The 17655-nt window shown below is 49.0% G+C and overlaps 1 pseudogene across 1 annotated transcript; it reads left to right on the top strand.

Annotated features, from left to right (window-relative positions):
* The first annotated feature begins 3010 nt into the window (after positions 1-3010).
* On the top strand, positions 3011-3852 carry LOC311588750 (large ribosomal subunit protein uL15-like; annotated as a pseudogene). Its single transcript has one exon. The product of its transcript is annotated as a large ribosomal subunit protein uL15-like (transcript).
* The last annotated feature ends 13803 nt before the right edge of the window (positions 3853-17655 follow it).

Below are 17655 nucleotides of genomic sequence, written 5' to 3'. Positions count from 1 at the left end.
GAAAAGAATGGCAAGTATATCGTAATAACCCAGAGGTAGGAGATCTCTTTTGTTCCCTGTAAGAACAAATGAGTGTCCCTTCTAGGGCCTGGCCTCTGGAGAGTCAGAAGGCAGAGAGCCAACTCCCCACCTGTTCCTCCTCCTGCTCCCCCCTAGACATCTCTCCCAGGAGGAAACAGCTACTGCTCTGTGTGGTAAAAAGGTGTGCCTCTCTAGCCTTCCCTAGAACCAAGCAGGTGGCACTTGGCTTTGAGCAAGCATCTCAACAGGCAAAGCAAACAGAGGGGCGTGGAGCCCCCCCCCCCCCAATCACTGTAATTAAGCAGAGAAAGGTGCTAACTATGAATCTGGAGCCCCAAATGTCCTCCAAGGGGTAGTTAGGGCTGTGGAGAATCTGTTAACTGGCAATAACTTTGAAAGGAGGCTTTGCCAGAGCAAAGGCAGCATCGGCATAGATCACCTGCAGAGGACTGGGGCCTGACTGCTTAGCCAAGCTCTGAGACTGCAAGCACTGAGCCAAAGAATCCAGCCGGGAATGAATTAATGATGAACATGAATGAAGCTTGGCACAGCTTCCTCATAGAGAGGCGGGCATTAAATGAATTTTTCATGGCCTGGTCCTGGTGCCATTCCCTAAGCCAGCTTCCCAGAACACCCTTGGTTCTTGTGCTTATAAAGAGGCTGGCTTGGATGAGGGGTACGGTGGTGACTCCTTTCCTTGCTCCAGTGTCACCCATCCTGGACACTTTTAGGGGGCTTGCTCATTTATGGTGGTTTCCCTTGAACCACCACACCCCCATGAGAGCTATTTTCAGGTTCCTACGGCCACAATACCCGACAGAAACAGCAGCTGGGAGGGAAGATCTATTTTAGCCCATGGTTTCAGGGCCTCAGTCCAGCATGCTAGAGTGAGCTGGGCTCCTGGTGGTGGAGGCTTGTTCACGTAGTGGAAGAGTGACCAGAACTAAGGGCTAGACCAGAACCTGCGAAGGCCCATTTCCGCTGACCTGCCTCTCCAGCAGAGTCCCGAGTCATCAAAGTTCCATCGCTTTCAAACCATGAGCCTGTGAGGGCACATTTCAAATTCAGACTATGACACCCCTTAGCCCAACAACATGGTGGCATGTGGTCCCTCCCATGACTACAGGTGAGTGGACTTCCAGGGCTCTTAATAAAAGTCTTACAAGAGTGAAGTGCTGCAAGGCAGAAGAAGGCCATGCAATGTAACTAAGGGAGAGAGGCATACTCTTGGGGTGTCTGCATCTTTAATTTGTGTACTTGGTGGATGGGAGAGGTGGGGGGTTTTTTGTTTGGTTTGTTTTTCATGAAATGTGGCAGGAAGGAAGAAGAGAGTAAAAGAGAGGGAGAGAAAAGGGAAGAGAGAAAATGGGGGGGAGAAAGAGGAAGAGGGATGGGAGGGTAGGGAGGGAAGCAGAGATTGGGGCAGGGGTAGGGCATTGAAGGAGAGAGGAAAACAAGACATCCTAGGTACCACTTCTGTCCCTTCAGAGGACCACAGCTGTGTTCCTCACTAAGTTCTCACAGGCATCTTTAATGTCCTTGTGCAGTCCCATTTCCTGCTTAAACTAGTGTAGACTGGATTGGGTTTGCTTTTGCTTTAACAATAGACTAATCTTCTAATCAGGCTGAGAAGTTATGAAGGCTTGTTATAAAGATAGTGACTGGGGTAATAAAAATCAACAGGCAGGCAGACACAGTGTGGGGAGGGGGAGGGGGTGGGGAGCCTTATCCTGTCTCTTCTTAGGGGTGGGAGCTGGTGGGCCTGGTGCCTGGAACTGGCAGGTCTTGCTCCACGGAACTAGCCTGGAGAAAGAGCCCCTTCCGAAGGCACAGCTTTGTTCACTTCCTCCGATTCTGGGCACGAGGATCTGTGACATCATTTTGGCTTCTTTGATTTTCAATAATCGGGAGAAGTTCAGGCTCTCGTGTAAAATACACTTGAACTTAACAGTGTTGGAAAACTGTGAAAGGGCTAAGTGAAAAGGGCTGTGGAGGCCAGAGGACCACCTGTGCGAGCTGTGGCCAGCCTGCCTCCTGCTGCTGCAGCAGGTCTAGATAGAGGTATAGAGGTCTGAGGCAGGCCGGGAGGAGGCTGGTGTGTAAACCAAGTCATCCTGTGCTCCCTTCTCACTCCTTCCATCCTCACACTTTCACGCAGCCTGAACTACTAGCTGCATGCTGCGGGCAGTTTTAGGTATAGGATGCCTCAGATGGGTCTGTAAGTTCCTAGACTTGAAGGACACGGATGGCTGCTCGTGTCATTGCGTTCCCAGGGAACTCTGGTGGGTTGGTTTTTATGCCCTTGGCTTCCAGTTCCTCTCTGTAAATAGGTCTGGTAGAGCCAGACATGAGGCTGGGATGATTTTTCAGTCAGTCTCATTAGTATCTACTCCCCTGGCTGTCAGAGCTGACTCCAAACTGTCTTAAAACCCACCATGCCTCTTTCACCTAGTTATCCCTCAACTAGGGATGGGTACCCCGCCTTTCTCTGAAGAAATGTTACTCTCCAGTCAGGCCCCACATCCTCCAGGGACATTTCTCAATGTGACCCCATGGCACACAGCAACCTCTGGCAACAGGCAGAACGTAAAATCGCCCTCACCAATGACAAGGCATCTTTACTGAGTGACTAAGACACATAGGGGCACAAAGGCCTGATGTTAACTGCAGCCCCTACTTGTCATGTGCTTATTTGAGGAAACAGCTCATTCACTCATTCATTCATCTATCTGTCCCATACACATTTACTGAAAGCACAGGCACAGCATGATGTACTAAAATTACACATTCATAAACATCCATGCATAGACACTTAAATAAGCAATGGCACGGACACATTCATTATTGAGTAACACAGTACAGTGTTGAAGGAGGGAGGCTGGGGGAGAAAAGAGGGGGTGGGAGGGCAGGGGAAGGGGGGAAGAATAGAAAGGAAAGGGGGAGGGGAGGGGAGGGGAGGGAAGAGAAAGGAAAAGGAAAGGATTGGCTCCCGACCCCAACCTTATCACTACTTAGAACTTTGTGACCTAAGCGGGGATCATAACTGATGCTAACATATCTACAACTTGTATCTCTTATACACTTAAAAAAAATTTTAAGCTTCAAGAAATTGACTTGACCTATGAGAATCTACTCCTTATAGGTCAAACGAACTCCAGTTAAGTACTTCTGTCAACTAACAGCCTCAATTTCTCCACCTGTCTATTCCCGAGGGTAGAATCTCACCCCCGTTCCCTGGTCTTGGTTCTCCCCCCCTCCCTCATCTACCAGGACCATGAGCCTAAATGTTTCAACTGTACATTCACGATTAAAAAAAACTTTCCCTGCCTTCTTTCCTTTCTGCCACCACCATGCCATCCAGACTGAGGAAGACCCAGAAATTCCAGGGCCACGTGAGCCACCGTCACAGCTGCATTCGTAAGCCACAAGCACTCAAGAGGCCACAGGGATGCTAGAGGCATGCCTCATCCCACGATCAACTTTGACGACTACCATGCAGGTGACTTTGGGAAAGAGGCACTACCACTTAAAGAGGAGCCAGAGCTGCTTCTGCCCAACCGTCAACCTGGATAAGCTGTGGACATTGGTCAGTGAGCAGACACAGGTCAATGCTACAAAATACAAGACTAGAGCTGCTCCCATCATTGATGATGTGTGATTGGGTTACTAGAAAGTTCTGGGGAAGGGTAAGCTCCCTAAGCAGCCAGTCATCGTGAAGGCCAAATTCTTTAGCCTTCTTTAGCAGAAGAGCTGAAGAGAAAGATTAAGAGTGTTGGAGGTGCCTGTGTCCTGGTGGCTTCAAGCCACCGAGGGAGTTTACTTAAATGCTAACAGTTTCAAACAAACAAATAAATGAAAAACAAAATTGTTCTTCAACTCTTTAACTTCACTTTCTTCAGTCTGTAGTCTACCTGTCCCAACTGATTTCAAATCAACTACAAACTACTCCAGCAATTCACCAGCCCCAGATGTTCCCTCAGAATCCACATCCTTGACAGTGCCAGAGTGGCTAGCCCCAGATGGTCCAGCTTCCTAACCTACCTGCTCCATGCTATTCCCTAGCCCCAGATGGTCCAGCCTACTCCATGCTGTTCCCTAGCCCCAGATGGTCCCACAACGCCTGGACAGTGACTGACACAGCCTGATCTTTCCAGAACTGACCAACATTCCAGTTTCCTCTGGTCCCTAACAATGATACCCCAAAAGCAGCAGGAAGCAGCCAGAGAGAATGATGCCCACTTACCCAACACCCGGCAACCCAATAATAAAATTAAAAGGTGAGAACGAAGGGCTCTGGAACAGGCTCAAGCATGGCAAACACAGCACTAACAGGCTTTGCCCTTTACCCTTCTCTCTCCTTTCCTGGTGCATTATAGTCCTAAAGCTAGCCCTAAGGTTTATTCCCTTGTTTGGCCACTGACTGATTCTTGAGACAAAACATCAAGGGCCAAGAGTTAAAATTCATTATTTGTCTAATATGTCCAATTAGGATTTACCAACTCACCCTAGCACAGACTCCCTTTTCCCCCCTTAAAAACCCACTCCTGGGCGGAGGCAGCGGGTGGCAGTGGGGCGACAAAAAAGATAAAACAAAACACCTGTTGCTGCTGCTTTCATGCCTGCCTTTGCCTGATCCAGAGGCAGCACCTGCCACCCGCCTCTCCTCTTCGCCCCCCTCCCCCGCCCCCGTAGCCACTTGCCCCTCTTAGGTAATAATTCTCCTTTGTGCTGAAAATTTGGTGTCTGGGTGTGTCCTATACTGACTCTGAGGGGGCCAACCCCTTACCACTGAGACTATGTATGCTTGCGTAGGCTGTCTCTCCTCTTTGTATGTTTGTGTAGGCTCTCTCTCTCTCTCTCTCTCTCTCTCTCTCTCTCTCTCTCTCTCCCCCGTCTCTCTCTCTCTCTCTCTCTCTCTCTCTCTCTCTCTCTCTCGCTCTCTCTCTCCCTCTCTTCTCCTGAGTATGTAGCTTAGAAGAAGGCACAAGGGCTGGAAACTCCACATGCTTTGCGAAGTCTGTGGGGGCATTTTGGAATGCATTCTGCAGACGAAGTCTGTGGGGGCATTTTGGAATGCATTCTGCAGACGAGGTGCCCTTTTCTAATTCACAGGACAGCCTGAGAGTTAGCAGCACACTGAAGAGGCTCAGGGTCCTTATCTATTAATGGAGTGAACATAGCTACTCTCGAAGATATTGTGGGATTAAACAAGTCAGGATACGGGTCATGCCCAACTTAAGAAAGGAGAGGGAGAGGACGGGGGTAAGAGGTAATGAGGGACTTCTGATATATGCTGCTGTGCCCAGGAACAGCACAAATAAAGCATTAGAAAAAAAAAAAAAACAAGAGCAAGGACACAGGGACCAGAAGAGGGGTGTGCTGCTGAGGGATTCTGGAAACAAAATGACTGCAGGCATTTCAAGCAGGAAAGAACTGAACACGGGTATTGGAAGTGCATGCCACCAGCAGAGGGGCTGGAGAAGCAGTTAGGGGACAGAGCTGACCTATGAATTCAAGGGCATTCATCTCCAGCTATGGGGTTCAAAGGGCAGAAGTACCTGCCACTCCTACTGTCACCACAACTGCCACTCATATCCAGGAAGCTGGCACTAGACTCAGAACTCTCAGTACATGAGTTAAGAGCGAACGCTAAGCCTGGAGGCCTCTGAGGAAATGGCCTGTTATCTCTTTGCCTGCACAAATCCATGTGAAAGTTTGACGGATGGCAGAGATACCCAGGGTAAGGCAGTGAAATAGAAATTGCCTCTTCCTGCTTACCTGTGGCCTCCTCCAGGTGATGGAGAACATCACTTTGCCCCTCTTTGTTCCTTCCCTTTTCATCCAGGCCAATGCTGTTCCCTCACGTCCTGTAATTTACTCCCAAAGCCTTCAGGTGTGCTATAGACAGAGCCACCTGGGAACAGAGGGGAGGAAGCCTCAGACATGGCTGCCAGGTATAGCAGAGCCTGGCTAAGTAACTCCAGTGGGGCCATCAGGTGGATCTGGGCCTGGGCCCTGCTTCACTGGGGCCAAGTCTTTCACTGTAGTCAGCTGATCTAAAGACAGACTCAGTGGTACTCAGCTGTAAATGGAGTGATTATAACAGGAGCGGGCACCAGGCTGCTGTGGAGGTGCAATGAAACTGCACTGGGACCACCTGGCAGAAGCCTAAATACTGTGTGGTGTAGTGGTTTCTCTGTGTAGAGTAATGGCAATGACAACACTGTTGTGTAGACTGCTGCAGCTCACTGTGTGGCTTGCCTATAAAGTGTCTGTACAGCGGATCATGGCTTAAAGCCTTTGATCTCAAATGGTGGCAATATTGATTGGACCATGAGGATATTAACCCCATCAATGGATGGGCCCATTGCTAATGTTATTAATGAATCAGCTTGCAGAAGGGGCACATCCCTGAGGGGAAGCAGGTCACTGGGCTGTGTCTCTGAAACCTCTGCCTGCTCCTGGAGCCATCCTGTCTCTCTCTCTCTCTGCTTTCTTCATACCATGAATGAGCCACCTCGCCCCACCACGTGCGCCCCCACAAGGTCCCGTCTTACCATTCCAACCAGAAGCAACAGCACCAAGTGACCATGGACCAAAGATGTTGAAACCAGAACCCAACAAACCTTTCCCTCTTTAAGTTAATTTTCCTTAGGCATGTTGTCACAGAGATAAAATGTGCCATCAAGTCCCATTCTAGACTAACAATGAATGTCTAGAGTTTCTGAGTTCTTTCATGAACCCTTCTAGAGATACAGAACTGAAAGAATCTATCTATCTATCTATCTATCTATCTATCTATCTATCTATCTATCTATCTTATTTATCTAGGGGATTTATTATAGTGGCTTACAGGCTGTGGTCCAGGTAGTTCAAAAACGGCTGCCTCTCAATGGAAAGTCTAAGAGTCTAGTAATTGTTCAGTCCATAAGATGAATCCTGAAGAATTCATCTCTGATACCAGCAGAGTGAAATTGAGGGCAAACAGACAAAAAGCTAAAGCTTCTTTCTTCCCTTTCTCTTATATAGGCTGCCATGGGAAGGTGAGGCCTAGATTTAGTGTGGGTCAAATGATCTGGATTCAAGGTGTGTCTTCCTACTTCAAGTGATCAATTAACTAAAAATCCCTAACAGGTGTGCCCAGTGATTTGGGTGTACTAGATTTTTTTTTTTTTTTTTTTTTTTTTTTTTTTGGTTTTTGGTTTTTGAAGACAGGGTTTCTTTGTGTAGCCTTGCTTGTTTTGGCTACATACTTTGTAGACCAGGCTGGCCTAAGAATTAAAAAAAACCAACAACAACAACATAGAAATGTTATGTAAATATTAATCCCATGTGTGGAATATGGGGCTGCTTCAGATTGCCCACAGCAGCTGACTATAGTTTGCTCTAGCAGGGGGTGTGGTTTTGTCAGCTGAAGATAGTTTACATTTGGGATTCTGGGGAATATAAATGCCAGAGCCCTGAGAGGTGGGTGTCTGCTGCTCCCCCTGCTGCTGCTGCTGGTTGCTGGATTGCTAATTTCTGGTTGCTGGTTCGAGATAGCCTGATGACAAAGATCAAATTTGCCCCCGCCCCTGGAACTGTTGCTCCTAATCAGCAGGAAGTAGTCGAACAGTATCAATGTCCCCTGTCCCCCAACCTTCTTCCTCTCCTACCTAGTGCTGGGGGGTTGGAAAGGATAGGGGTCGTGTAGGGAAGTAGGTAAAAGAACCCAACAAAACGCCAAACGTCTGGCTACACTTGGGTTTTCAGTTTCGTAGATGTACTCAGGTTGACAATCAAGGACAGCCATCACAGCTCCCCAAAGCCCAGTTCACCCACAGTGAGGCTTGGGCCAGAGCGTAAACCAGGATGTCTGACACGGATATGATTAGAACCGGAGTTGGGGTGGGTGTCAGGAGGAGAGCAAGAGTGGAAAGGGAAAGTGCCCTGGAAGATAGAGAGGTAATGAAGAGGAGAGTGGGAGGGAGGGGGAAAGATTGAGGTGGGAAAGCCAGGCCATCGGTTTCCTATTGGCAGTTACAACCAACCTCTCAGGAGCGACTCTCCGCTAGCCTGGCTGCTAAATCACCGACACAGCCGTAATTGAAACAGAAAATCACGGCAGACAGAACAGCCTAGCAATGCCACCATTAGCAGCGGTGGCTCTTTACTTTGAACCAGGGAGTTAATATGGCTCCTTATGTATGCGTGGGCACTGCCAGATATATATCTTCACCAATATTTCAGCAGGGACTGGATCTTTCCCACGCCTTCCTGTATCCACAGGAGGCACGGTGCGGCTCACGCCAGGAAGACTGAACTTGGCTGGGGGACCCAAATCTGCCCAGATGTGTGGCTGATGCAAAGATTCTCTTCCCTTCCACCTCCCTCCTTCTGTGCTCTCTTCTTCCCCTTCTCTGCCATCACTGTGCTTGTGTTTGTGCTGAGGAAGCTGAAACTGAACAAATAATCACACCAACCTAAAAGTAAAATGCAAAATTTTTTCTTAAAATGCCCTAATTAAGCAAGCTGCTCTCCAAGGGGATCTGATGCCTCTGGAATGAAGAAGGGGGCAATGATGGGTGAGAGAGAGAGAGAGAGGGGGGGGGGCGGGGGGACTTCTATACACCTGCAGTTGGAGCAAAGGTACTGAGCTAGAGGGAGCTTGGTGTGTGTGACAAGCTAGAGGAGGGTAGTATGGGGCCAGGGCACAAGGCTAGATGAGCGGAGGGTGACTGTACAACTTAAAAGTGCCTGGGAGCTACTCCTGCACCCGCTGGCTGGTCCCAGTGCCTGGGAGATCCTCCTGCACCCGCTGGCTGGTCCCAGTGCCTGGGAGATCCTCCTGTACCCGCTGGGTAGTCCCAGTGCCTGGGAGCTACTCCTGCACCCGCTGGCTGGTCCCAGTGCCTGGGAGATCCTCCTGTACCCGCTGGGTAGTCCCAGTGCCTGGGAGATCCTCCTGTACCCGCTGGGTAGTCCCAGTGCCTGGGAGATCCTCCTGTACCCGCTGGGTAGTCCCAGTGCCTGGGAGATCCTCCTGTACCCGCTGGGTAGTCCCAGTGCCTGGGAGATCCTCCTGTACCCGCTGGGTAGTCCCAGTGCCTGGGAGATCCTCCTGTACCCGCTGGGTAGTCCCAGTGCCTGGGAGATCCTCCTGTACCCGCTGGGTAGTCCCAGTGCCTGGGAGATCCTCCTGTACCCGCTGGGTAGTCCCAGTGCCTGGGAGATCCTCCTGTACCCGCTGGGTAGTCCCAGTGCCTGGGAACTACTCCTGCACCCGCTGGGTAGTCCCAGTGCCTGGGAGATCCTCCTGTACCCGCTGGGTAGTCCCAGTGCCTGGCTCCAGTGCCTGTGCCCCCTTAATCACAAATTTCCAGTTTTTAATCCCCATTATAGCAATTCTCACAAAGAGGGAACTGTTGGAAAGCCAGGGTACTTTGAGCTTTCACAATGATGGAGAAGTATTCCTGGCATTTGATGGAGCAGGGATGAAAGAGAGTGTCAGAAATGTGGAATATGTGACATTGTACCACTTATCAAATGTCATTGCTCAAGTCAGTGTCTGTGTGCACATATGTGTGTTGGAAGTCAAGTCTAAATATCTTTTATCTTTCTTCACCCTATCTTTTGAGACAGAGTCTCTTACTGAACCTGGAGCTTGCTGTTTTAGGCTAGAGAGCCCTCAGTTTCCGCCTTTCTCCATCCTCCAGGGCCCCAGCACTGAGATGGCAGACACACTATGCTGTGATCTTGCTCCCTTGGGAGAGGGGATTTCTGGCCTTCAGTTTCTATACTTGTATATCAAGCACCACTTTATCCATTGAACTCTTCTCCAGACACCCCCTAAAATATGATTTCTGAGCACATTCCATGGAGGGGAAGACTCCGCTTTGAGTTCTCTGAGATGTGATGTTTGTAATATATGGTTGTATATGTGTATGTGATGTGTATGATTACATATGCATTGTATGTACATATGACTGCATATGATGATATATGACTGCATATGTATAAATGTTGTTTGTAATATATACCTGCCAGTATATATTGACACTCCTCCCTCCAAAACACAAGACCTAAATATCTTTTCCTGAGTGTGAAGCAGCCATAGGCACTCTCATCTAAGGAAAAGCACACGGCGAGGAGGTGCAGTGTAGCACACGAGGCTGAGGGATGGAGAATGGTTCTGGCAGATGGCTCAGTGGTTAAGAGCACTTCCTGTACAAACTCAAGGACCAGAATTCAGATTGCAGGACCCATGTAGCAAATCAGGTATCACATACACAGCTGTAACCCCAGCTCCGAGGAAGGTGGCAAGATAGATTTCTGGGGTTAGCTGACTTCCAGCATCGAGACCTTGCCTCAAAAGAATAGGCAGAGAATAGAAGAGGAGACCTGGTGCCTTCTTCTGGCCTCTGTGGGCACAGCCAGGGGCACGCATGCAGCTGCACATACACTCACACGTAAGCACAAACCAATAATTGAGTAAGCAAATCCTTAGGAAAAGAGTCATTTTATCTGCTCCTCATCTCTTGAAAGGCTCACTGTGGGAAAGGCAGTGGCCATGCTGTAGGGACACTCTAGCACCACTACAGGAAGTCTACACAGGAAAGAATGGAAGCCTCACGCCACAGCTAGCGCCAACCCGTCAGTTGAGGGGCTGTTGCAGTCTGGAGCTCCAAAGTCCTCCCCTTGTGCTAAAGACCTGGTTCTAAGCCTATACATTATTGTCGGGTGCCTGGATAGTGAAGAGGTGGGGCCTGGTGGGAGGAAGTTAGCGGATGGCAGTGGGGTGTGTCCTGGAAGGGGAGAGGGGAACCTTGCCCCCCCCCCCATCTCTCCTCTATTTCCCGGCTACCGGGAGAGAGGAAGCTCACTCTGCCGCATCTTCCTCCCTGCCACATATGCTGTCTCACTATGTCCTCCAGAATAATGGGCCGCCTGACGAGGAATGCAACTTCTGACACTGTGAGCCAAAATAAACCTTGCCTCCTTTGACGCGGGATTCCGTCAAGTGCCTTGCGGCAGTGGCAGAGAACCTACACAGTTGTATGAGCCACCTAGGAAGGAGACAGTCGGTGTAGTCAGCCCAGGCAAGCCTTCAGGTGACTGAGGCCTCAGCCTGTGGGGAGAGGGAGAGGCCCAGACATCACAGAGCAGACACCAGCTGTCCCATGTGCCCCATCTCCATTTACACACAGTCACAAGACTATTTCCTCCACAGTTTTACTATGCATAGAAACTACTAGAAGTATACCTACTGCTTAAGTCAAGGGGACAACTGCATTTTGGTTTTGTTTCAATGTTTTTGTATATGGGAGACAGTCCCACTGTGAAGCCTAGGTAGTTCTAGGAGCTTCTATGTAGTCCAGGCTGGCCTTGAACTCACAAACCTCCTACTTCGTCATAAGTACTGGGGTTATAGGTGTGTGCCACTCTGCCTCAAACAAACAGGTTTTACTAAATGCTGTTCTCTACTTGGAATGTGATTAAAAGATTGATATTAGTCAAGCATGCCACTTGTCACGTTTCCGGCCACTGTCTTATAGTTACACCTCATGTAGGTAAAGATCCAGTAGAACTGTGCTCTGCTTGTTGCACATCCAGTTGTTTTTAGAAACCTGACTCTTTCCTGATGGTCCTCCAGGAACCCAGGCCTCTGCGTGCGGTGCCATAAACAGTACTTCTTTAATTTCTTCTTTCTCCTGGAGTTGGACCGTTATATCTATTTGTAAAACTCATGAGTAGGGAGTTTCTGTTTTTAAAGTAAATTTCATCTCATGTTAGTGAAAGGACATTCTAAAACATCAATTAAGGAAAACAGTGTGGGGCTCTGGGGCACTTCCTAGAAAATATTTTACTGACCTGGGAAATTCAGATCATGTGTTCTTTTGGCTTCTAGGAGCCCTTAGCAACCTTCAGAACTAGTCCCTGCAGTCTGCTTGGAAGAGCTTTCATCTTGAGTTTCAGGGGCCTTCCACTGTCCCCAACACTCTGCACTTTCTTTCTTTTAAGATTTATTTATACAGTATTCTGCCTGTATGTACGCCTGCACACCAGAAGAGGGCACCAGATCTCATTGTAGATGGTTGTGAACCACCATGTGGTTGCTGGGAATTGAACTCAGGACCTTTGGAAGAGCATTAACCATTGAGCCATCTCTCCAGCTCTGCACTTTCTTCCCTTTATACTGCTTCCTTATCCCAACCTCTCTCTTTCCCCTTGTCTTTTGAAGTCTCTTTCATGCCACCCTAACACAGTCATTCAACAAACAAACACAGAGCACGCACGTCTATTATCTGGTCCCTGTGCTACACGCAGGACTCCAGCACAGAGTCAGGAGACAGCTGCCTGTCACCAGGGCTTGGGAGAGACCACTTTGCTCACTGAAGACATATTTGAAAACGAATGCATACAGATAACCCCAGGTCTTTCACCTTCACTGTCTCCCGGGTTGCTCTCTGCCAGCATTGCTCTATTTGTCTTGTCATCTAGCAACCGTACAGCTGCTGCATCGCCTGAAGGCTCCAGCGACACAGCCAAACTCTTTTCTCCTTCCAGCCTGAAAAGACCCTGAGCTTTCTCTTCTTTGTGCACACACCTGTTGTGTGTGTGTGTGTGTGCACCTGCTGTATCCATGCACCTGTTATGTGCACACACCTCCTATGTGTGCATGCACCCACTATGTGCACACACCTGCTGTGTGCGTGCACCTATAGGCTCTCCCCCAGACATTACCTACAGGAGAAGGATTGCTGCTTCCTTCCATTTCCCTTCCATTGGGGGGGGGGGGTGAAGGAAGCCTGGGACATTTAGATCCGGAAGCTGCTTTTCTTTAAAGACCACCCAGCAACAAAATGGGTGAATCAAGAAAGCATGGGATCCAGGTGACCAGGGCCACTTGAAGAAGGACCAAGACTATTGACATAGCCACTGCCTTTTTCTCAGTGCAGAGCGACAGCCCACTGTGTCTAGACAGCTCCCTGGCCCTTGCCTGCCCTCTGTCTTCTCTCTTCCTGAGGGCTGGTGTAGCTGCTTCCCAGAGACTACTTCATGGGCATTCTTCATTGCTGGGCTGACTTTGGAAGACATAAACGTGAATGCACAAACATGCATACAGAAACATGCATGTACACACACACAAACATAGACACAACATGCAGGAGAAAGCTTTCTCAGATGCGCTCACAAATGTGCATCAAGAGGTAGCCTTGGAAGACCTGGCTGGATTTTTCTCACTTTGGAAAAAAAAATGAAAACAAAACAAGACAGATTTTTCTAGAAGGTTCCTGTATCTGCTTTTCTTCTCCACTTCCCTCTAGATCTTTCCATATCAGCCAGGAATTTGGAGAGGAGCCAGTGAGGACACATCTCTGGCCACAAGAGGGCACTCTGAAATCCTGAGAGCATTACATTTCTGGCTCTTTTTTTTCCCCCCTTAAAAAAAAGAAGGAAAGAAAGGAAGGAAGGAAGAGAAAGAAATAAAGAAAATGAGTATGATTCCTGGTTAGCCATCAGCAGACAATCTGGAGATCCATCTTGCATAGAGGGTGGTGACAAAAGGGTTTTAAGATGAAGGTGGGAAGCCAGGCAGGGCAGCTGGCAAGAGGGATGGCTGAGGCAGGGGCTTCAGTCTTTCTTGCAGGTGGATCATGGGGGAGTGGGTGGAGGTGTCTGGGGTTTGTTTGCTGTTACTCAGAAGGTAGCAAGTTCGGGCCCAGGGGTTCTTAACTGGGGGTCATTTGTGTGTCCTCTTCTACCCTGAGGACATGTGGCAAAATCTTGGAACATTTGGTTGACACCGCTTCTCCAGGATGGGAGTAGAAGCCGGAGACACTGCTAAATGTCACACACTCACCTCCCCACCAGACACTTCTGGCAAAGCATCACTTACCTCCAACCACGGTGCCTGAGAAATCCCTATTCAGCTTTCTGGTAGAGCTAAGCCAGGGTTCCGACAGCAGGTGGTCCGGGTTCCAGAACTGTCCTGAGCTTCTGGTCTACTCAGAGGCGAATTGATAACCGGCCTGGTTTGGCAGATGCTGCCACTGTTCCTACTAGGAAAGGCAGCTTGGGATACCAGCTGCTGCCCTTTCCCCATCCAGCCTGAGGCATTGCTCCCCAGTGGCACAGCCTCAGATGGAGAGTGTCCTCGAATGGCTATTTGGAAACTGCAGTGGGGGATTGAAGGTCAAGAGACTAGATGTTCCCTCATGAAAATTACCACCGTGGGAGCCTGACTCTGCTGGGATGCTCCTGAGCTAGTGCAGAACGTGGGTCACTCCTACAGCTGCCCTTAGTTTTCAGGCGAGAGCTTCAAGGGGAGCAGGGCTGGAAGCTTTTTTTGCTGGAGAGAGGGCACAGCCATTGCACAAAAGTCCTTAGGCAAACATGCAAAACGTGTAAATCTGGGGAGATGTGGGAGGTCCCGGGGGGGCTTCTGTCCACCTCCTGCCTCCGCGATCGGTTCAGTCACCCTGCACGGACTGCTCACTTCTGATTATTGGCTCTGACTTCTTCCCTAGACTGCGCTAGGGCACCTCATGTCTCCCAGGATTTCTTGGAGCTTCAGCCAGGGCCTGTCAAATTGAAACCCTGTAGCATTAGGGATACACGAGCAGTTCTATACGAGAGGGGAGCAGAGGTGAGACTCACCTCCCCCCAGTAAGGGGAATCGAGCCAGCTACAAAACTCTGGGCCTTCAGAGATCAGGGTCACATACTAGGTGTTGTTGAGGCACCCCAAGGTTCTGGGCCTCGGTCATTCTGTGGCTTTGAGTTATACCCCTAAGACCTTATTGCAAAGACAGACTTTGGCTTAGTGCAGAGGTTCTCAACCTGTGGGTTGTGACCCCTTTGGGGAGGGTCACATATCAGATATCCTGTATATCAGATATTTACAATTACGATTCATAACAGTAGCAAAATTACAGTTATTAAATAGCTACAAAATAATTTTACGATTGAGGAACAGGACAACATGAGGAGCTGTATTAAAGGGTCGCAGGATGAGGAAGGTTGAACCCTGGGTTAGTGGGTCTAGTGTGGGACTTGGGATTTCTACATTTCTAACTAGCCCCCAGGCGATACAGAGCTGTGGTCCTCAGGACCAGCAGGAGAGGCCTGGTTACAACCAGGCCTCTGTGCGAGTCCTCTGACACACTGCCTAAAGAGATGCCAAAGGAAGGGGATCTTGGAGTGCTCCAGCTCTAGTGAGTGACTTGGTGTGATTTCTCATTCTTGGTAAAACATTCGTACCTACTTTTCTGCGAATGTTTCCCCCATGAGGGCCATTTCTCTCCCTAGCAATGTATAGCTAGGCCTTGGGTCTTATGAAACATGACCGTGTCATCTGGGAATATCTGAGCTCCAATCCACTTAGCTCTCAGAGTAAGGGACTCCAGCATCTTCATTCTTTCATCAGAACTCTGGAACTTTCCACGTCTATCTCCTGCTCTCTGAATTCAGGGATTCAGCCTTCGCAGTGAGAGGTTAAAGGGGGCATTAAAGGGAGGAAGAGAATGGAAGGGCCCCTCAGAGATTAGACAATGGAAGCGGGGTGCCCAGAAGTGCGGCTGGAGAATCAAGCATGCAAGACTATTAATGGTCCAGGAGGTTTTCATCCACCCACGCGCACAGCAGCTCTTTACTGGGCACCTGTGATGTGACAGACGTTGCTATAGGTACTGAGGATAAGATGTTGCTGAGCAAGGGAGACATAAGACTCCGACTCTAAGGAGTTAACAGGCTACAAATGGAAAAGAGACAACCAGTAAGTCACCTGTGTGCCCAAAAGGAAGAAAAAAAAAAAAGAAAAGGAAGCTCGTGAGGGCTGGTGGGGTGGACTCAGCCACAAGGCAGGCAGGGCACAGCTCCTCGAGAAGGTGACATTGAACACAGACTTGAATAAAGTGGGAGTTTGAGTATGGAATTTTAATTTTACTCAGCTAATTGGACTTAAGATTTGACTTAACAGACAAATTCAATTTTTTTGTGTGTCTTTTCATTTTCTTCTCCACCTTAAAGAATAGAGTAAAATGAACATTTTCCTTCCCTCTTGTCCATTCTACTCATGATGTCCAGGAGGAGAAGAGGCAGTCAGGGTCTTTTAGGAATGAATTAGTTATCAATGGTTTATCATCCAATAAGAAGAGAAGTGCCACCTCAGAGGGAAAGAAATGTGTGTGTGTGCGTGTGTGTGTGTGTCTGTGTATCTGGGTGTGCATGTGTGGGGGTGTTGTCTCCTTCCTAGGTTGGAGAGGAAAAGGCCAGGCTGGGCTGAGCCCACAGAGAGCTGGCCATGGTGACCTCTGCTTCTGGCTCTTTCCTTCAGCTACCAGATGCCACCAATTTTCCACTGTGGAAAGGTGGCAAGTCCCTAGATGACTGTCGGTGGCAGCAGCATAACTGCTGAGAATGACCGGAAGTCACTGATACAGGGGGATGCCCTTTAGTGGGACACTAGACACACTGTCAGGGAGGGGGGGTCTACGATCATGGAGGGCTGTCCTAGCCATTGTCCTCCGACCTATCTCAAAACTGTGTTGAGGTGGAATGGTGACACTGCAAATGACGTGTGGCCACTGAAGGCACCTGTAGAAGGGGGCTGTTGCCTCTGTATAAAAACAAAACAAAACAAACAAAAACAAAATTTTCTCACTACCTTGTCCAAGTTCTTATTGACCCAGGCAGACCCTTACGGCAGAGGGCAGAAACCCGCAGAAGCTTGTCAACAGCAGCTTAGGCTGCATTCATAGCCTGGCTTAGCCCACATGGACCTGAGGAGGCACCCAAGGAATGAGTAGATCCCATGGGGTGACTGAGCATCACAGGGCACCTCATCAAAGGCATGCGAAGATTTAGAGAGTGACACGACAAGGGTCAAAGGCCCTGAGTCACCAGGGGATAAAAGTTTTTGAGAAGATTAATAACGGAGCACTGGAGAGAGGGCTCAGTCAGCCAAGTGTTTCTTCTGAAAGCGAAAGGACCTGAGTCTGATCCTCAGAACCCACGCAAAAAGGATAAAAAGGATTGGTCAAGGCTGTGTTCTGACCTCCCGAGTGCAGGGCCACACACACACACACACACACACACACACACACACACACACACAGAGAGAGAGAGAGAGAGAGAGAGAGAGAGAGAGAGAGAGAGAGAGAGAGAGGGACATACCTGCACACAAACATACACCTGCATAAGATTTAAGGCCCAGTGAGCATGTTAGCTGATGGCTGCCCCTGAAGCCTTCCTCAGTGGGCAACACCTAAGGTATTCTCAGTGCTTAATTAACCCTTGCCCTTCCTGAGCAGGGAGAGGGGAGGTACTTTAAACATTTATGTCTTGCTCCTAGGCAAATGGAGAGAGGGCCAGGGATTTTCCTGTTTCTGCCTCTTCTCACTCAAATTGAACCTTTTGCCGCATGACAACTTTGATGATGACTTCTGATCACTTATCCATTTACTAGCAAATCCATTTTGATATTTTCCACTATTAGTTTATACGTGCCATGTTTTAGTGAGTCAATGAAATGGCTCCGTGGGTAAAGGTGCCTGCTGCTGAGTTTTATCCCTGGCATTCACATAGTGGAAGACATTTGCAAGTTGTCTTGTGACCTTCACACAGACGCGCGCACACACACACACACACACAC

This window comes from Acomys minous, assembly GCF_964271855.1.
Source record: "Acomys minous genome assembly, chromosome: 17".
Lineage (NCBI taxonomy): Eukaryota > Metazoa > Chordata > Mammalia > Rodentia > Muridae > Acomys > Acomys minous.
Note: the sequence above shows the minus strand (reverse complement) of the source record. Positions and strands in the feature narration are given on the sequence as shown.